This window comes from Tenrec ecaudatus, chromosome 17 (assembly GCF_050624435.1).
Source record: "Tenrec ecaudatus isolate mTenEca1 chromosome 17, mTenEca1.hap1, whole genome shotgun sequence".
NCBI lineage: Eukaryota > Metazoa > Chordata > Mammalia > Afrosoricida > Tenrecidae > Tenrec > Tenrec ecaudatus.
This window is the reverse complement of record NC_134546.1, coordinates 79,764,447-79,786,827: the sequence shown is the minus strand read 5'-3', so window position 1 is coordinate 79,786,827 and position 22,381 is coordinate 79,764,447.

Sequence of the window (22,381 nt, the reverse complement as noted above, 5' to 3'; positions counted from 1 at the left end):
AACCAAAAACAATGTAATGCTAAGGTGTTCAACCTCTATTTGGGGGATGAAACTGGAAGTGACCCTGAAATGGGCCCTTGGGGTTTGAACGTTGTGAGGCTGAAGGACAATTTATTTGGGGCTGGTGTAGTTGGCGTTGGCCCTGGGGCCCTCGGCCAAGGCGCCTCTGCCAGTCCAGGCAGCAGCAGGTTCATGGTCACCAGGATGTCCCAGGCTGTGATGGTGGAGCAGTTTGGAATGTGCCAGTTGAGATGCCTGGTAGGCGATGCGCCCTAAGGTGTCTTTGATCAATGAGTGCACAACGCTCATGGCCCTGAACGAGATACTGGAGTCTGAGTGGACCTACTGGAGCACCTTGTGCACATAACACACAGTAGGTCTCCTTGCCGCTGCATTGGCATTTCTTGCTGTGCTTCCTCTGAGCCTTAGCTGCAGCCTCCTTGGGACTCCTCCCTGGAGCAGCCAGGGACTTAGCAGGGTCAGGTGGGTTGTTTGACTGGGACGGTACACCTGGAAAAGGTAATGTAGGTGTCCTAAGGCGAGCTGAGGGAGGACAGAAACCTCCCCTGGAACAGAAATTGTTCATTCTCACTGGATCTTGATTTAAAAAAAAATCTTTTTATTGGGGCTCATGAGGCTCTTATAACAGTCTGTACATACATCAACTGAGCAAAGCACCCTTATACATTCTTTGCACTCGTCATTCTCATAATTCACCTTCCACTTGGGTTCCTGGAATCAGCTAGGTTTCTCTTTTTTCCCCCCATCCCCCTCCCTCCCCGATCCCACCCCTGGTCCCTTGATAGTTTATAAATAATTATTATATCTTATCTTACAGTTCTCGGCATCTCCCCTCACCCGCCTCCCCATTGCCCATCTCCCAGAGAGGAGGCTACACATAGATCTCCAAGATCGGTTCTCCCTTTCTACACCCCCTTCCCTCCTGGTGTCACCACTCCCACCGCTGGTGTTGAGGGGTTCGTCTGTCCTAGGTTCTCTGTGCCTCCAGATCCCCACTGCACCACAGTACATCCTCTGGTATAACCAGGTCCACAAGGCAAGGTAGAATTGGGGTCATGATGATTGGGAGGGGAGGAAGCGTTCAGGAACTAGAGGAATGTTTTTAGTTTCATTGTTGCTACACTGAACCCTGAGTGGCCCATCTGCTCCACTCTACCCCTCTGGAAGGGGTGTCCAGCTGTCTACAGATGGGCATTGGGTCCCCATCACGCACTCCCCTTTCACGGAGATGTGATTCTCACCACCACCCCACCTTTGTTGTTGGAGACCTGGTCTCCTCTGTCCTTCACGGTCACCTATGTTGGTGTGCTGCTTCCGTGTGGGCTTAGTTGCTTCTGGGCTAGGTGGCCGCTTGTTTGCTTTCAAGCCTTTAAGTCCCCAGACGCTATATCTCTCAGTAGCCGAGCACCATCAGCCTTCTTCACCACACTTGCTTATGCACACTTTCATCTTCAGCGATTATGTGAGGAATGTGATCACACAATGATTGTTTTTGTTCCTTTGTGTCTGCTACATGGTCCATTCGACACTTTGTCTTTGCTTAGGCTGTGTGCTTCTTCTCTGTGGGCTTTGTTGCTTCTGAGCTAGATGGCCGCTTATTTGCCTTCAAGCCTTTAAGACCCCAGACACTATATCTTTTTGATAGCCGGGCACCATCAGCTTTCTTCACCACGTTTGCTTACACACACGTCTGTCTTCAGTGATCATGTCAGGAAGATGGGTATCCTTCAATGACTGTTTAGCAGGGCGAGGTGCTATTGTATTGGGGGATTATGCCGAGGAGGCCCAATGTCCATCTGCTACCCTACTACTGAACCTATAAATATATATGCATATAAGTCTATTGCCCCCATAATCATAAATATATTTACATATGTACATGTCTGAATTTAGGCTTCTCTGTATGCACTTTGCCTCCTACTCCTTTCCTCTATTTCCTTTTGCTTTCCTCCCGTCCCATTACCATGTTTAGCCTTCATTCTGTTTTCAGTAATTCCTCTCAGTTACCTTGCTCTTGGTCACACCCTACCAGTCCTCCCCTCCCCTCCCTCCTCTGGTTTTGAACCACTCGCTGTTCCATAGACCTTGTGTTGGGCGACACCTCCTCCCTTCCCCTACCTCCCATGCTCTCATGTCCCTCCAGGACCGTTGGTCCTGTTGTTTTCTTCTCTCATTATTTGTCCAGCCTAGCTTGTCTAGGTGGACCTGCTGACATAGTAATATGTGCATACAAATGCATATGACTTTGACTGCGCCCAATGGCACATAAGAACATGGCTTTGACAAAAGCAACATCGACACGCTGATGAGCAGAAAAGCCACTAACATACAAAATTTACAAGGCAAAAAACAAGACAAAACAAAAAGATAGCAAATATTAAAAGAAAAATTGGTAGTAGTTCAAGGTCAGTTTGTTGGCCTTTAGGAGTGTTTTCTAGGTGTAGCTTGTGAGACGCCACGTCCTGGCCCGGAAGTCCATCCTTTATACTCTCTCGGGATCCCTTTGCTCTGCTTCCTCCGCTGCTCCATTGCACGCCCCCACTGTTTGCCTCAGTGTGGCGGGGTCAGCTCAGTCGCATATCCCCCACTGTGTCTCAGGTGCTGTCCCATGTAGGGCCATGTGTTGGTGCAGGATGTCGCATCTCGAAGAGTGGCCAGCTGAATGGTCCTCTCAGTATGATGGGCCCTTCTAGCTGGTCTATCAACCTTGGGCTTGGTGGACCAGGTGTACTCCACTACATCCTTTCTCCTTCTTTTTGTTTCAGCTTCCTTCTGGATGTGGTGTGGTGGGTCAGTTCCTTTCCCATTCCAGACGATCAATTTTTGTTTTCTGGGGTATTCCCTTCGAGTGTGGGAGTCGGCCTAATTCTGGTTTGGGCCAGCATGTCGTCCAGCCTCTTTGTGTAGACCTGTGTACTTTGCGTTGCCCTCCTTGTTTGGTGTGTCGTGGTGGGGTTTGTATGCATGTTCCAGATCTGTGGGGACACAACCGATACTCTCCCCTGGGTGGGTTAGTACCCTGTCCCCCGCCCCCATACCATCCATTCGGATTCTCTCCCTCCCGGTTCTCCCTCTCCCTGCCCCACTACTCCTTCTTTATGCTGGGCTCTCATGTACCTCCCTAAGTGTGGCCTGCCCTCCCTCCAACTATCTATGCTTCCCCCCGTTTATTGTGGAATGGATGTTTATTCTTCAATTTCTGTCATGCTGATTGTACTTACCTCAGGGGACTCATGTTGTACCTGTCCCTTTGGGTCTGGCTTACCTCACTTAACATAATTCCTTCCAGCTCTTTCCATGAAATAACGTGTTTCATGTGCTCATCGGTGCTTTTCAGTGCTGCATAATACTCCATTGTGTGTATGTGCCAAAGTTTGCTAATCCATTCGTCTGTCGATGGAAACTTAGGCTGTTTCCAAGTCCTTGCTATTGTGAATTGTGCCGCAATAAACATTGGAGCGCATATGACTGGTCGTGTTTTATTTGCTGCTTCAACCTGGTATATGCCCAGTAGAGGGATGGCTGGGTCATAAGGTAGATCAATTTCCATTTTCTTTAGGTATCGCCAGATTGCTTTCCACAGTGGCTGTACAAATCTGCACGACCACCAGCAGTAGAGGAGGGTTCCTACTTCACCACAGCCCCTCCAACACTTGTTGCTCTCTGATTTACTGATCTGGGCTAGCCTCAGGGGTGTTAGGTGGTATCTCATGGTTGTTTTGATTTGCATTTCTCTTATGGCAAGAGACTTTGAGCACTTTCTCATATGTTTATGGGCCATATTGATCTCCTCTCTAGTGAAAGTTCTTCTCAATTCTTTTGCCCACTTCCTTAGGGGGTTAACTGTTTTCCTCTTTTTGCAGGTCATGATGGTGTTGTAGATTTTAGTAATGAGCCCTTTGTCTGATGTGTCATTACTAAAAATCTTCTCCCAGTCTGTGGGTTGCCTTGTCACCCTCTTGACGAAGTCTTTCGATGTGCACAGGTGTTTTATTCTTATTAGATCCCATTTGTCGATTTCCAGTTCACCTGTGTGTGTACCCTTCCCTGTTGCAGTGAGCCTATGTGCTCCCTGGGCCAGTGCTCTGAGATTAGTCCCGATACCCTCCTTAATGGTCCTGATGGTTTGGGGTTTGACTTCTAGATCTGTGATCCATCTTGAGTGTATTCTTGTGCATGGGGTGAGGTAAACGTCTTGTTTCATCTTTCTACATGTGGATATCCATTGTTTCCAGCACCACTTATTAAAGAGGGCATCTGCTTCCCAATTGACGTTTTTGGGACCCTTGTCGAAGATCAGTTGTCTATATGCTGATGATTTTACTCCTGGGCTTTCTATTCTTTTCCACTGGTCTGAGTGTCTATCATTGTGCCAGTACCATGCTCTTTTGACTACTGTAGCTGTGTAGTAGGCATTAACATCAGGTAGGGTGAGTCCTCCAATTGTGTCCTTCTTCTTGAGGAGTTCTCTGCTAATTCTGGGTTACTTCCCTCTTCATATGAAGTTGGTGGTCACTTTTTTCCAATTCTTTGAAGAAGGTTGATGGTAATTGGATTGGTATAGCATTGAACTTGTAGAGTGCTTTAGGAAGAACTGTCATCTTTACTATGTTCAGCCTACCTAACCATGAGCAGGGGAGCTTCATCCATTTGTGAAGGTCACTTTTGGTTTCCTGTAATAGGGTTTTATAATTATGCTTATAAAGGTCTTTAGTATTTTTTGTTAAGTATATTCCTAGGTATTTCAGTTTGTTCTTGGCTACTGTGAAGGGTACTTCCCTCTTAATCGCCTCTTCCATGGCCCTGTCCGATGTGTATAGAAACCCTACCGACTTCTGTTTATTGATTTTGTATCCTGCTACTCTTCTGTGTTCCTCTATTGCTGTAAGTATTCCAACTGTGGAGTTTTGGGGGTCTTCAATGTATAGGATCATGTCATCTGCAAATAGCGATAGTTTCACCTCCTCCTCTCCCAACTGGATCCCTTTGATGTCCTTCCGCTGTCTTATGTTGTTAGCCAGAACCTCCAAAACGATATTGAATAGAAGAGGGGACAGGGGGCATCTTTGACTTGTACCCCTTTTCAGTGGGATTGTTCTTTTCTTTTCTCCATTGACTATGATGTTGGCTGTTGGTCTTTCATAGATAGCTTGTATGAGCTTGAGGAACTTACCTTCTAATCCTATCTTCATGAATGTTTTGATTAGGAATGGGTGCTGGATGTGGTCAAATGCTTTTTCTGCATCTATGGATATTATCATAGGGTTTTTATCCTTTTTCTTCTCGATGTGGTGTATGATATTGATGGATTTTCGGATGTTAAACCATCCCTGCATCGATGGGATGAATCCTACCTGGTCATGGTGGATATGTTTTATGTTCCTTTGTATTCTATTGGCCAATATTTTGTTAAGGATTTTTGCATCTATGTTCATTAGAGATATTGGTCTATAATTCTCTACACCTGTGGGGTCTTTTCCCTGTTTGAGTATCAAAGTAATGCTGGCTTCGTAAAATGAGTTGGGGAGCTTGCCATTCTTTTCTATGTTATGGAATACTTTGTGCAGGATCAGTGTCAGCTCTTCCCTGACGGTTTGGTAAAATTCTGCTGTGTAGCCATCTGGCCCTGGGGCCTTTTTCCTTGGTAGGTTTTTGATGACACTCTCTATTTCTTCCTTCGCTATGGGTTTGTTGAGGTTCTTGATCTCTGTCTCAGATAATCTAGGGAGAGATTGTTTTTCTAAATATTTATCCATGTCTTCCAGGTTTCTGAATTCAGTAGAATACAAACCTTCATAGTACTCTGTGATTATCCTTTTTATCTCATTGGGGTCTGTTGTTATTGCCCCCAATTCATCCCTCATCCTGGCTATTGATGTTTGCTCCTTTCTATCTTTGGTAAGCTTTGCCAGAGGAGTGTCAATTTTATTAATTCGTTCATAAAACCAGCTTCTAGTTGTGTTAATCCTTTGCATTGTTTTTTTGTCTTCCCACTGGTTTAACTCCGCCCTGATTTTTATTATTTCTTTTCTCTTGCTATTGGAGGGGTAGTTCTGTTGACTCTGTTCTAGTTGATGGAGGTTTTGTGTTAACATATCTGTCATACGCCTTTCTTCTTTTTTCATATATGCATTTAGTGATATCAAGCTACCTCTGATAACTGCCTTTGCATTGTCCCATAAGTTTTGATATGTTGTATGCTTGTTCTCATTAGTTTCTAGAAACCTCCTAATATCCTCTCTGATCTGGACCTGAACCCATTCTTGTCGCAGGAGATCGTTGTTTAATCTCCAATTGGTTGCCCTTGCTTTTCTGGGTGCCCTACTATTAAACTCCAGCTTTATGGCATGGTGGTCTGAGAAAGACGTCTGGATAATATCTATGTGTTTGAATTTACTCAGGCTGGCCTTGTGTCCCAGCATGTGATCTATTCTTGAGAAAGATCCGTGTGGATTGGAGAAGAATGTGAAACCTTTTGCTTTTGGATGAAAGGCTCTATAGATGTCTATCAGGCCCTGTTGCCTGATTACATTGTTTAGCTCTCTGTCCTCTTTGCTGAGCTTCTTTCCCTGTGACCTGTCTTTCTCTGATAGTGGAGTATTGTAGTCCCCCACTATTATTGTTGTTTCCATGATTTCTTCTGTCATTTTTTTAATAGTTTGTTTGACGAAATTTGCCGCGCCATTATTAGGTGCGTAAATATTCAGTATGCTAAGTGCTTCCTGGTTTATTGAGCCTTTGAGCATTATGTAGTGTCCCTCTTTGTCTCTTTTTATGTTTTGGATCTTGAAATTTATTTTGTCAGAGATTAAGATAGCCACTCCTGCCTTCTTGGAGTTATCCTTTGCTTGGTAAACTTTCTGCCAGCCCTTTATTCTTAACATATGCTTGTCTGCTCGCTTAAGGTGTGTCTCTTGCAGGCAGCAGATTGATGGGTTATGTTTTCTAATCCAGTCCTCCAGCCTCTTTCTTTTAATGTATGAATTGAGCCCATTTGTATTCAGAGTGATTATTACTATCTCTGGCTTCATAGTTGCCATATTCTGTTTTGTGTTTTGCGTCTTTGCCTATCTTCCTTCATATCAGTGTACTGCGTTTGAGTGGAGGGTTTCTATCATGTCCTCTTTTCCATCTGAGACCCTGTTGTCCTGGTACGTGTTGCTGGCATGTTGGCTTCTAGATGGAGATGGGCTATATGGTGGTCTCCTGATGGTTCTAGTTGGAGCTTGATCTTCTGGCCATAGTGAGTCAGCCAGTATGTTCTGCAGGTTCGGGTGACTTGCAGTATATTTTTTGAGTTCTTCCTTGTCCTGGAAGACCCTTATCTTACCCTCTATCTTAATGGATAACTATGCAGGGTAAAGGATTCTGTGGGGAAGCATTTTTATCTGTCAGTTTTTAGAAGATGTTGCTCCATTCTCTCCTCCTCTTCATGGTTTCTGCTGATAAGTCTGAGCATATTCTTACCTGCACTCCTTTGTATGTGACTGTCTTCCTTTCTCTTGCTGCTCGTAAAATTTTCTCCTTTTCCAAAGAGTTGGATATTTTTACAATTATATGTCTTGGCGTGTTCTTCTTGGTGTTTAGCTTAGCAGGCGTCCACTCTGCTTCCTGTATGAGAGTCGGATTCTCCTTTGTTAGGTTGGGATAATTTTCTTCCAGAAATTCCTTTACTATCTTGGCAGTCTAATTGTGTGTTATGTTGTGTTCCGGTAGACCGATTATTCGAATATTATTCCTCTTCATAGCATCTGTCATTGATCTCAGGCTGTCTTCTGTTTCTTTAATTTTCCTATCTGATTGTTTTTCTCGCTTGCTTCATTTGGTTTGGGTGTCCTCGAGTTCACTGATACGGTTCTCAGCGTCCTCAAGCCTAGATGTAGCTTCTGTGACCTTTTGTGTGGCCTCTGCTACCTCCTCTGTTAGTTTCTGCAGTTCCCTTTGGTGGGTAGAATTCATCCCCTCTATTGTGGACTTCATCCCCTCTATTGTGCATTTCATCCACTCTATCATTGCATCCTTATTCTGGGTTGCTTCTCTTAGCTTCTGTATTACTGCAAGCAGAGTTCTGAAGATTTCCTTTTGTGGCTGATCTATATCTGTTTCTTCTATGAGTGACGTTAGGTCTGTTAAAGTGCCTCGTGTGTCTGATTTTTTTGTTGGGAGTGATGTGGTCTGTTGATTTTTCCTTGATCATTTCATAGGCCCCATGCTTCTGGGAGATAGGGGTAACCTTATCTATGTTGTTGTTAAGGATTCTTTCAGGCGATTACCTATGACCTACTGTAAGGGTGGGTCAGACTGCTGTGTAGACCGAGTTCCCTGTCAGGTTGGTGACCCGCAGTGCCGAGATGTTTCAGCAGCTGGAGTGGGGGCTGGAGCCTCAGTGAGTGCCCTCAGGCTGCTTTGACCAGGTGTGACAGGGTACCCTTTGTAGCCCCCATTATGAGAAGGGGGGGTTAGTAATAAAAAGGATTTAAAAGGTTAATGATATAAAAATAGTTTTTAACAGAATATTGGGCAGAGGAATAAAAAATTGGAGAGAGAGGGAAGGGAATCTATAATAGAAGAGGGATACTAGTAGAGGTGGAAGGAGAAGCAAGAAAAGAGAGAGAAGGAGAATCTATAGAAAAGGGGCAGAAGAGAAGTACAAGCATTAATGAAAAAGTAGGAATGACCAAAAGCCATTTCCTTGAGGGTCTCTTTCGTGAGTCTGAGTTTGGGTCCCCTTTTTTTCCCCCACTCTCTCCAGGACTTTCTAAAGGGATTACTTTTGGAGCACTTGGTAGCAGTGGCCGTGCACATCTCGTTCTGCTGATCAATCAGTAATTTTTGGTGAGCAACCCAATGGGAAGTGGCTTGTATAACAAAGGGAACAGTTTGGATTTTAGATGCATGCTATTGTGGGTGGCTCTACAATGAATGAACAAACCCCTGTTTGTGAAGAGGGTATAGGTTGGGCTGCTATCTTTAAGACTAGCAGTTTAGAGCCACTTAATCACACCACCGGAGAACGAATGAGCGTTCTACTACAGCAAATATTTTCATTCTTGGAAACTCACCAGGGAAGTTCTCCCCTGTTCTATAGTATCTATGTGAGTCTACATTGACTCAATGACAATGAGTTTTTTATGGTGGAGGTTGGGGAAAGGAAAATTAATGATTTATCCACAGAAACAGGAAACCGCACATGAAAACAGGTGTAGTAGCTACATAGTTTCATTTCAACTTGGGAAATAAGTCTAGGGGTAGAGGTTGGCCTGTCAGTCAGATCACAACTTGATTATGGCTTCTGGTGGGCATGACCTTCTCATGTAGATTCTGGGGATTTCTACTTTTTCCCTGGAGCTGGGCTACCCTCTCATTCTGCTTCACCTTCCCGCTCTTGAGTCACTTGGAGAGCTGGAAGAGTCACATGGAGACCCATGTCAGCACTAAATGCTTCTACCACCATTGGATACACAAGACTTTTCACCCACTGGCCTGTGGTCTTCCTGCATTCGTCATCATTGCATGTGCTGTGTGAGTCTAAAGAGGAAATTATGGACTACTATCAGACATATGGCTAATATCGGACTTTCAGAGTTGATCTGGACTGGGATGAAATGTTTTCTTGTTATCTATTAGTCATTGATGTAAATCTCTTTCTTACACATATCTGAATGACCCTGGATTTGTTTCTCTAGTCTACCCAGTATAACACAGCAAGTATTTCCAGAGAAGTCACCCTTTAGATGCAAAAACCTTGGCTAAGTTTCCCCAGATCTAAGGATAAGGAGGCTCTATCAGAACTGGGAACATAAATCAGTTTAATTCATAAAATATTGGCCGATAAGTGACACTTGTGGATTCCTGAAAAAGTCAAGTGACCGTTTTCTGTACAGTCTGGGGAACTATCTGACCATATTGGGAAATGAAACTGAGTGTTACAAATCACCTTTCTCTATTTTCAGCCAGGAACTTTGGAATCTGACTTGAAATTTCATAAAGGAATTCCCAAGTATAACAGGCGTGATAGAAGCACAATCTTTATCGATGCAAGTTAATGGGGAAATAGTTCACTTTGATCTTTCCCAAAAATATTTATGCTGAGAGTCTCAGCAGCCAAGAGTTACCTGCAGGAAGCGAATTTAAATTTCAGATCACTCAACTTGGAAAAGTCTTCCTCACTGTCCATAACGACCTCTTGGACCAATAGAAACTTGAATGAGTGATACATTAAATTAGCAGGGTGCATGAATCATTATAAGCATCATAGAAGAATATAACTCTCATGTTTAACTGTCCCCAATGCTTCCCGGTGAAATCAAACAAGAAGATAGTATAAATTCAAGCTCTAAGGACAGGCAAGTTTAACAACCATTCTCCCATCCACGTTCCTCCATTCCCTTTTCACTGCTCCTGCTTAAGGTTTATTTTTAAATTTAGTTAAACTGACATATAACTTACCTAGACGTGCATGCCTGTAGGTACTTTTCTTTTCCCAAAAATCAGTCATACATGACAGTGCTTTAGGTCAAAGAATGGACCATCACTGTAAAGCTTAAGCAAGGACCCTACGTTCTTGTTTCAGACCCATTAACACCTTGGCAGGATTGGATGGTTGGGTGTTTGGATTTAGTTAGGAGGATGCACATCCGGGGAATCGGATCACAGACTTACACACCCAACGTACATTGTTCTATTTCACCCATGTCACCCATACATGCTCTCTGCTTTGGGGAAAAGTACTGGAGCCTTGGCCATTGTTATCTGAGTCTCAGCCACAGCTGTGGGCCCTTTGGCAAGGACCGCCTCTCCCTGGCTCCTTCCTGAGCCCCGCCCCAGGCCCCCAGGCCCCGCCACTCTCAGCAGGCACCTGTGTTGGTGTCTCAGCAGAAATGCGTGGGGCAAGAGCTGCCCTGAGAGGAGTCAAGGCAGACGTTACTGCTCCCTGACCCCGCTAGCTCCTCCCCCTCCGGGTCACGCCCAGAAAGGGCCAGAAGTGGCGGTGTCTTATTCTGAACTGCTGCTCACTGCGCTGCTGTCTGTGCTCTGCTTGCGGTGCCAGAGAAGCGCCCACAGCTTGAGCACCCTGTTGCCGGCGCTCCCAGGTGGGAGGCTCTGGGCTCCGGGACATGTGTGTGGGCGGAGGCTGTTTTAGTCCAGCTGACTAGGGTGCAAGCGCCCTTTCTCTCCCCCAGGAAACCTGCCAGCACTTCTCTTGGCGAGAGGTGGGCGGGTGTCCCCAAGGCCATCCTATTTGCCCGCTTTCGGATTGGTTGGGGTTCATGGTGGGAGTCCCTGTTGGAGAAAGTTGATCCTGGATGGGGTTTTGGGGTTCCGGGTTCCCTGATTCTCTCTTTGTGGGTCTCCTAACCCCCTCCCTTGTTTCCTTGCACACACAGGCGCCTCCTCCCGAGACTCCTTGTGCGTCCTCAGCTGAAAGGTGAGCCCCTGGGTCTTGTTCTGCTGACCTCCCTCGGGACCCGATCAGAGTCTGTTCTAGGTGCAAGATCTCTTGCTGGTCCATGACAGAAACGTCTTCCCTCGCTTTAAAATATTGGTCGCGGCCCTTTTTTTTTAACCCTTGTTTCGAATTCCATCTATATATTACTAACTTTTTAAAAACCATTCGCATTTCCTTTTTCTTTCTATTCTTGATTGCTTCTGTTGGGTTCAGTTTGTGAAGCACAGAAGGGGTGGCTGTCTGGAGATGAAATAACATGCGAGGGTTTGTAAGGATGTCTGGATAGGGTCGGGGTAGGTGGCTGGAGGAGTTGGGGAGGGTGAGGGGACTTAGGGAATAAAGAATGAAGGATTGAGGGGACCGAACACTAGAACTGAAGGTGACTAATAAGCCTTTTTAAAGGCGATTTAATTATGTTGGGAAAATAGACAATGTGTAATTGATTGTGGTAATGATTGTGCAATGCTTAAGATGGCTGAACTATGGAATTGTGGGATTATGTGAGATATGTGGATTCAGTTCCCCCAAAAGTGTTAAAGCAAAAAAGAAAGATCTCCATCATAAAAGCAATCTAACTAAACTATGCACAGAAGAAACAAAAACCAAACTGAAACCAAAAACAAAGTAATGCTAAAATATTTGACCTCTATTTTGGGGATGAAAATGGAAGTGACCCTGAAATGGGCCCTTGGGTTTTGAACGTTGTGAAGCTGAAGGACAATTTACTTTGCCAGAGAGCAGCGAGAGCTGGCCAGCCTGCCTGCAGGGCAACAGCAGGCGCACAGTCGCCAGGATATTCCAGGCCTTGATGGTGGAGCAGTTTGGAATGTGCCAGTTGAGATGCCTGGTAGGCGATGAGCCCACAGTTTTCATTGATCAACGAGTGCACGACGTCCATGGCCCTGAATGAGTTGCTGGAGTCCAAGTGGACCTACTGGTGCACCTTGTGCACATACATCGAGTAAGTCTCTTTGCTTCTACACTGGCATTTCTTGCTGTGCTCCCTCTGAGCCTTAGCTACAGTCTCCATGGGGCCCCTCCCCAGAGCATGCAGGGACTTAGCAGGGTCAAGTGGATTGTTTGACTGGGACAGGACATCTGGAAAAGGTAATGTAGGTGTCCTAAGGTGAGCTGGCAAAGGTAATGTAGGTGTCCTAAGGCGAGCTGAGAGTGGGCAGAAACCTCCCCTGGAGCAGAAGGGCTAAAGCTTGCTGGATCTTGATTTTCAGGAATATAGACTGTGAAAGTAGGACCTCCAGATTCCTCTGACCTTTCGGGTTTTCAGCAGGAATTGTTGAAAAAGTTACCACAGGGATAACTGGCTATGGTGGCCAAGTGTTCATAGTGATATCCCTTTTTAATCCTTCAATGTCGGAACGACTTGATCTGGTTTTCCCTGTAAGATGGAGTTGGAGGATGAGGGGCTGGGGTAGAGGAGAAAGGAGGGAGGACAGCGGAGAGGAAGGAGAGAGGGAGAGATTGGAGCGGCCTCCACACTCCCTGATGGCCCCTACCCTGGAACTATGGGCTGCCCCCTGCCGGACAAGGTGGGTAGACCAGCCACTGAGTCCGGACTTGTTTTTCTCGACACTACTTAGGTGGTCAACTAGGAGGTCCTGTTAGGAAAACAGGTCGGAGATGCTCACATTGTGTACTGTGTGTCAGCATGCTGGTTGGAGCCCTGGCCCGCTGTCAGTGCTCTCCAACCCTGGGGTCCCAAGGTTCTCCCTCCTGTCTCACAAACTTTTAAATAGTTGAGTTGGATTCCATTTTACTTTCTTAGATCTTACCATTATTTCTAAATGTTTCATTCCATTATTTTACTTACGTGGTTTAGGCCGTGCATGTGTGTGTACCATACACATATTTTTGTAGTATCCTTTTGGATAACCACTAAGGAGGTCAACCAGTAGTCTTGTTTGGCTAAGTGTGTACATAAATCTGCTAGTACTGCTTCTGCCCATTTTAGCCCTGCAGGCAGGCTGGCCAGCCCTCGCTGCTCTCTGGCAATCAGCATTACCTCCTCTTCCTCTTGTGTTTTAGGAGGGTATCGCTGTTGGAAAGATGCTTAGCATCTTAGTATGTAAGGGTTAATGGTCTGGGAGTTGGAGATTAACAGTTAATCATTATAGATTTAAGTACCAAGTTATTTTTATGTGTTAAATGTAGCCTACAACTTTTTTACATTTACTAGCTGTAGTATTTATCACCTACTTGGCATATTTTTATATGAATTCATAAATTTATGATGAATAAGGAATTTTTATTTCTTTTTGGAAGTTGTTTTTCTTCCTTTTATTCATTCTGTTTTCTGATTAATCTAGCTTGTACAATTTTTAATATGAGTGGTGAAAATGGACATGTATGTTTATGCTGATTCTGAGGTGGGGTGACTTTTCTTCTCTTTATCCTACATGTGACATTTGCAATGTTTTTTTTCCATGACTGCATATTAGCATATTGGGTTTGACCTACTTCATGTTAGAGTTGTAGTTTTGTTTTTAGCATGAAAAGTTTTTTACTTTGTTTAGTATGTATTCTGTGTCTATTTAGATAATTGACTTTTTTCCCCATTAGTAGGCATATTTGAGTGTTTATTTTCTTGTGTTAAATCAATTCTGGGGTGAATTAGAATTAATCATGATACATACTTATTTTAATATATTGTCTGTCTCAGTTTCCTAGTTTTAAATAACTTTTTCATTCACATCCTTTATCAACACTAGTCTACAGTTTTCTTAAAGTATCATTATCTGACATTGGTATCAGGTTATTTCTGGTCTCATAGAAAGTATTACTAAGTGATCTCTCAAAACTATTGTTATGTTGGAACCCAATAAGTTGAACTTAAACAACAAAACATTAAAAAAAGTGTTTATTCATCTTATGTGAGTACTCTAGCTGCCAGAATTTTTAGTTTTTATCTATCTTACAGTTTGGCTGGAAGTTTCTCATGAAATTTTATTTTGATTCAATTGATTATAGACCTTCTAAGCACCCTGAAATCCAGTGAGTAACTATTGTCAGTCCCTTGCTCTGCTGGATCCTCTGATCTTCTAGCTGAATCCTTAGTGTACAGTACTACATTATTTACAGTTTCCTAGAAAGACAAATAGCTACTCACAACTTAGTGACTGTGCTGCCCTTAGACTAGAGCCCATGTTCGTGAAAATACTATGCCATCTGGCATGCTGTGAGGCCCTTAGAGAATTGTCTTCAGCTCACCAAAAGTATTGATTAATGAGGGGTAGGAATGCCTCAGTGATTGTGTTGTCACCTTGTTTGTTCCAATTTTATTAACTGAGAAACCTCTTCCCTTTTTTCATGAGAGAAATAATATCTTCTGTAAACATAACAACACACTAATGCCTTTGTGTTTGTGCTGGGTGTATATTTGTGGTTTTTGAAACTGTTGTCATATCAGCTTTCATTGAGTCAGTGCCATCTCACAGGGACCCATTGCACAACAAAACAAAAGACTACTCTCCTGTGCCATCCTCACAATTGAGGATGAATGCATGTTTTAAAAAAATAATTAATTAATTTAAATTCATTTTATTAGGGGCTTGTACAGCTTGTATTACAATCCATGCATACATTCATTGTGTTAAGCCCATTTGTACATATGTTACTATAATCATTTTCAAAACATTTTCTTTCTACTTGAGCCCTTAGTATCAGCTCTTTATTTTTTTCTTCCCTCATGAAGCCTTGATAATTTATAAATTTTACTGCTTTTTCATGTCTTATACTGACCGATGTCTCCACCCACTTTTCTGTTGTCCATCCCCCTGATAAGGGTTTATATGTAGATCATTGTGTGCATTTACCCTTCACCCCCTAACTACTCCTTACCCTCCTTGTATTGCTACTCTCATTTTTTTATTCTGATGGGTTTTGTCTGCCCTTGACTCCCTGTGTTTCCAGCTCTTATCGGTACCTGTGTGCATTCTCTGGTCTAGTCAGATTCATACGGTAGCTTTGGGGTCATGATAGTGGGGGGGAGGGGAGCAGTAAAGAAGTAGAGAAAAGTTGTATGTTTCATCGGTGCTATACTGCACCCTAACTGGCTCATCTCATCCTTGTGACCCTTTCTGATAGTTTGGTTTATTGTGCCAACCTGGCCAATAGAAACATGGTATTAATAATGTTACAGTTTGATGGGAGGGCAAAGAGATTAATAGCTAGGCAAACCCCGTCTCTCTCTCTCTCTCTCTCTCTCTCTCTCTCTCTCTCTCTCTCTCTCTCTTCTGATCAGATCAGGGTGCGCCTGCTAGGTCTCTGCCCCAACTTGAGAAGTACACTAACAGTTGGATTGCCGACCTGTGGATCATGTCACTAGAACTTGAGGTTCCTTTGAGAAGTGCTTCGTCATGTTGTTGGTATATACATCGCTTGAGCTTGGGACTGTTGGATCCTATCGTCTTGCTGACTGTTGATGACATGCCCTTCTGTTTGCTGCCTGTGTCCAGACTGCCTGCATTGCCCTACATAAGACTCACCTGTCTGCTTCCTTGACCTTGTACCCAGTTGCTCTCATGAGTTGAAGGACATCAAGTATACTAAATGTTTCATGGAAGTGGGTTGAACTGAGCACTCTGTACAACTGTGTGGACTAATTAGCTGCTATATTCTTTTGTGCTTTATATGGCTATCCATTATATATAATATATAATAATATATAATGATTATATATAATTATATGTCATATCTTGTATATATAATAGGTGTATACAGCATACACACACACACACACACACACACACACAGAAGTGTCCTGGTTTTGTTCCTGTATAAAACATCCTTCTGTAAGGGGGAGTCCACTTATACAGATGGGCTGTATGTCTCACTCCACACTCCCGCTCTTTCACATTGATAGGATTTTTGGTTTTCTGTCCCTGGTGCCTGATACCTGATCCCATTGATACCTCATGATCACACGGGTTTGTGTGCTTCTTCCATGTGGACTTTGTTGCTTCTCAGCTAGATGGCCTTTAGGACCCCATATGCTATTCTTTTGATAACCAGACAGCATTAACTTTCTGCACCATATTTGCTTATGCACCATTTTGTCTTAATTGTGTCAGGAAGCTGAGCATCATGGAATGGCAGGTTATTAGAACAAAGTCTCCTTTAATTGAGGGAGTACAGGAATAGATGTCCAATGTCCATCTGTTACCTTAATACTTAACATTTAAATATATGTACATAGATTTCTTTTCCTTTCGTCATATATGTATATTTACATAGGTAAATGACTGTATTTAGAACTCTATAAATACCCTTTGTCTTCTGGTTCTTTCCTTTATTTCCCTTTACTTTTCTCTTGTCCCACTATCATGTTTGGCCTTCATCAATTCTGAGTAATTCCTCTCATTACATTGCCCTTGATCACACCCTACCATGTATCCTACACTATCCTCAATGTCGATTTTAGAGTACTTATTGTGCTCTTGACCCCAGATTAATGCCCATTTCCTTTCTCCTGCTTCCCCTTCTCCTGTATCCCCCCAGAAACATCAGCCCCATTATTTTCTCTTCTGGTGTGTTTACCCTGCCTGTCTTATATAGATAGACGTGCAGAGACAATAGTAAACACAAACACAAGACAGAGCAAAACCAAAAAAAACAACCATCGGAGAAAAAGAGAAAAGACTAGAAATCAGTCCAGGTTTGTTAGTTGACCATTAAGAGTATTTCACTGTCGGTTGAGTCTGATGTGGTACCATGCCTTGGCCACACAATCTATTTTTTGTATTCCCTAGGGACTTCATTGCTTTGTCCCCCTTGCTGCTCTGTTGCATGCCCTTAGTGTTTTGCACCAGTGTGGTGGAGTCAGATCGAGCACATTTCCTGCACCATGCCACTAGTGTTGTCCCTCGTAGCGCTATGGGTCATTGAGGGATGCCGTGTCTTGTGGTGTTGCTGGCCCTATGGTCCTTTCTGTGCATTGGCCAATTTGAGCAGGAATATCATCCTTGGGGTTTGGTGGGCTGTGATGTGAGGGTGAACAAATTGTCGCAGTCACTTTGTTAATCCATTTAGTACAGAGATTCATGTTTTTCACTGCCCTTCGTCTCTTCCAAACAGAATATCCTTTTCAAGAAATTATCTTTTCTGATAATGTGTCCAAAGTATATAATATGAACTCTCACCATAATTACCTCTAAGTAGCACTCTGACATTACTTCTTCCAAGACAGACTTGTTTGTCCTTTGCCTGTCCATGGTATGTGGGATATTCTTGACCAGAACTACAATTCTAATGCATTCATTGTTCTTCAGCCTTCCTTTGTCCATCTTTCAAGTGCATATGATTCAATTGAAAATAGCATGTTTTGGTCAGGTGAACCCAGTCCTCAAGGTAATTCTCCCCCCCCCCCCCCCAATATTCTAAAGAGACATTGTTCAGCAGATTCCTCTAATGCAATGTAGCTATTGATCTCTTGACTGTTACTTTCAGGATTCAGGGTTTTTGTTTGTTTGGTCTTTTTTCCATAAGCTAACCATTTTTCTGGAAGGAGTTAAAATTTACTCAACTTTAGATTAAGAATTTTGATGAAGGAGGGGCTGTCGGAGCCAGCCAACTAGTCAAACAGTCCTGAAAGAGGGAGTGAGGATTAAGGAAAAAAGGAGAGACAAAAAGTATTGGGAAGGCAACAGTAAATACTCGAGTTGATTTTACATACTTCTTTTATCCATACAGATACAACCCGCGTTAATTGTCTCATTGTTAAGCAAGTACATTTGATATACTTAGCAACTCTGTTTTCTGCCAAGCCCGACATCCTTTAGAAAATTAAACAACCTATCTTCCCTAACCTTGAATACTCTCTTGTTCTTGTTGTTAACAGTCTATTCTAAACGTAACGTCACAGAAGAAATCAGCACACACTGACACATAGGTCATGAAACTTCTCATTTGTTTCAAGGCTGAGTCTTAATGGCCTTCAACATTTCCCCCTTTTTTATTTACTAATGACGTCTTTACTCAAAACGTCAGCACATGACTGTGACTGTCTTAGGTTGTCGAGTCCTCAAATCGCTCTTACCCGTCCTCAGTCACAGTCCTGCTGGCGATTATGACCTGTCTTAGTTTGGGAGATTCAGACTCGATCTTATGCGTCTCTGACTAGCCAGCCTCTGCCTTACACTCCTGTTTGGGGAGGGGGCAAAGTGTGCAGGTGTACTTCATGAAGCTTTGTTCTTAGGCCAATAATTCAACCGTAACCCTGCGCAGTATCATAGGGAGTATTCATAGATCAACAATACACACACTCCCACTGTGACTAGAGACATAAGTCAGGTAGGCCTCCGAGATTTTCTACTGAAGGGAAAGCATCTAGAAAATGCTGGAACCAATCCTCAGCAAGCTTGGCGGCATCAAAATCAAGAGACTTAGCATCTTTTATGGCTAATATTTCTTGATGCAGTTGTAATACTTCTAAAGACTCATTAGCACTGTGCAAAATACCTTGAAGATGATTCTTCACTTTAATTCAGCTATACTGACTGCTATTGTACTGTTTAGGTGCAACACAGATCCATGTATGTACAGCATGGCACTGTAGACTAGACCTGGCCTTAAGCCCCTGCACCTCATCTCCTAAATATATGACTATATCATAAAGAGCATTTACTTTTTGTTCTAACTTCCTGTCCATATCTTCTTGAGTACCCAACACATTAGTCACATTTTTGGATAATTCATTTACACAGTGGGTAGTTTGTATGTTTTGTGAACGTACAATTGCTGTAATAGTAGCAGTAGCACCTAAATTTAATATATCTAAAATACTTGCTATAAGCAAACCTACAAAGCATTTCCATCTGGTTAATGCTTTTTCAGTCTCTTCTAATACCTGTAACCCTATTTCTGAAGGCCCAGTAATATTCACTGGTGGCATAACAAAAGAGGGTTGATACAAAATGGCTATGACAATACCTTCAGGTAATACAATTAGACAAATTACAATTATTACAAGACATGTTAAACTTAGAATCATCATGAACTATAGTAATATTCCCTGCCAAAATACATAAGGCGATATTACGCAGGCAGTAACCTTTCCTTGCAGTCTGGAGGAAGGGCCCATAAGCTTCATGTCCTCCAAAGCAGCCCCTGTGTTCCACCATTGAGTTTGTGGAAAACCTGATTCTGACCACCAAAGTCCAGCAGACAACCTCTTTTCCCATTCAGCAGTGTTTTTTTGAGTGTTGTACTGGTTGCCAGACCAATCGATGATATATCTCTCTTTTGAGATATCATACCTGATGGGCTTGTCCGTGAGACACAATCTCCACTATATGGTTTTATTCTTTTGAGTCTCTAGGCCACAAGGGGGGGAAAACTTCGGAGTGGGTGAGATTACATTTCCTTCACTTTGTACAGGGAGGGCGTGAGTCATTAACTCACACCTTGATTTCCAGACCTTCCCAGAGAGCAGGATGTAGGAAGGTTACTGCTCACTGTGCAGTGTCCCCAGAAGCACTCCAAGGCAAATTACCACCTGCATGGTTTGAAAACCGTACCAACTGTTCGGGCAGCCATTGTGCTCCATCAGTATCCTGTGTAAAAACACAACGTGCTCTCGTCTCCATATTAATACCTGGTCGGGGTGATGCCTCCAGGCAAAACAAGCCAATGATATCTCTTCATAGGCTCTTTGGATTTGGTGGAAGGGACACTAAAGGCAAATCTTTTACAATCAGTTGGATCCAAGGGGATGGTATAAAAACAATCTTTTAAGTCTAAAACTATCTTATATGTATTGGGTGGAATAGTAGGGGGGAAAGGGAGCCCAGATTGCAGGGCTCCCATAAGTTCCGTAGTATCATTAACCCTCCTTTACTGTTTTTCCTTACAAAGCAGCTGCTATAGAAAGCACCTGACTAAAGAAAGGTCCAATGTCTGAGCATAGTCTGATATAATCGCACAGGTTGCCCTTTTTCCTAAAAGGTCTCAGCGCTGCCTGGCAGGCAGTAGTTGCATTTTCAAAAGTCAATAGTTTCCATTCTGTGAGGGGAAGCACCGCGATGGAAAGTGTATCTAATAAAGATTGAGTAAAATGGGTGGTCGGAACATATTGGTCACAAGCAACCTTGAGTTCTTTTAGCTGTTTGCAAGGAATAGGAATATGATCTCTCATCAGATTACCCTGGGCATCCTATCACTCAATTACAGGGAAAAGCATACTGAACTCCCCTACATCCTCTCCTTGTTCTGCTGTATGTACGGCAGCACTAAGCATAGATCCTTTCCTGGAGCCCCAGTCACAACCAGTGCTACAACTGACAAGTCTTCTAGAAAAGGATTCCTTTCACTGAATGCACTCTGAAGCTTCTGAAATACCTTGGCCCCAGTAAGTTTTGGCACCCATTCCTGGGACTCTATCTCAGAGTGCTTTTCTGCTAACTTGCCTTGCATTTCCCTCATATTTGCTGCTAATGATGCATAAGCTTCCTCCCAGCCTACCACCTTTGTTTCATCTGTGCAGGACTTCTGAGTATCTTGCACCAGGTTTTGATTCTCAGGTTGAAGTGCCTTGGAGGTGGCAAAAATTCCCAAATCCTCATCATGATAATGTGCCGCCTTGTCCCCTAATGGCTCCATATCACCAGGGTCATGGGGTTCCTCGTCCTTGCTTTCAAAGCCCTCCAGTTAACTTTTCAGTGACTTCAGTGGTCGAGGAGGAGGCAGAGGCACAGAAGGAACTTTACTCTCACTTTTGTTTGGGCATGCAAATGGTTTTTCAGGCTGGAGTCCCTCATGCCTAGGTTCCAGGCTATCCCTAACTAAATTCCATAAGCTAAATGTGTCTATGGGAACCTTACTATGTTCCTTAGCGGTGTAGTGATCTTTTAACTGTTGCCCTACTTTTTGCCAAGTTTCAATATTTACAGTCCCTTCCTCAGGAAACCAAGGACATACCTTAACCAAAAAATCTAAAAACTTCTCTATTCTTTGGTAACTTACATTTGCTCCTCTAGCTTATAACATATTTTGAAGCATATTTACAGAAGTCTATTTGCTATTTCCTTGCCCCATTTTCTCCCAATAGCTACTCACGGCACCACCAATATCTTCGTGTACACCTTTGTAATCCACGGTGTCCTTCACTTTGTCTCCCGTTTTGAGTGTCCCTGGTTTGGGCGCCACTCTTCTCAGAGCCAGCTGTTGAGTCGAACAGTCCTGAAAGAGGAAGTGAGGATTAAGGAAAACAAGAGAGACACAATTTATTGGGAGGGCATCAGTGAATACTGAAGCCTCGGGTTTATTTTTAACACTCGTTTTATCCATGCAGAAACAACCAGGGGTTAATTATCTCTTTATTAAGCAAGCATATTTGATAAACAAAGCAACTCTTATGACCTATTTTCCCAGATCTTGCACACGTTCTTGTTCTTACCAATCTGTTCTAAATGTAAACTCAGAGAAGAAATCAGCAAACAATGACACATAGGTCTTGAGACTTCTAAGCCGTTTCAAGGCTGAGTCTTAATGGCCTTCAACAAGGGGCCTAGTATCCAACCTTGTTCTTCAACCTGCCTGCCCCAGAGTTCTGAAATTGGAACCTGGACTTATAGGGGAATGCTGAGCCTTATATTCCACATATGCTTGATGAGTGGGTAGTCGAAATTTTATAAAATGTGTATTTCTCTATTAGGCTGATTTGAAGATTAGTTTTATAGTGGCACTAACCTACACCTCTGTCAAATAAGTGCCATTTCACACCTCCTTGCCTTAGAAACTCACTGGCGTTTGCAAAAGGCAAATAGTAATGATATCCAACTAGCCACGCAGGCTAATGCCTCCCCACTTTATCGCAGCACAGCCTCTTCCCTCCACACTCATTTTGTCTTCCTACCCCTTCAGCCTCCTGGTGGGGCATGTTTTACAAGCTCATGCCCA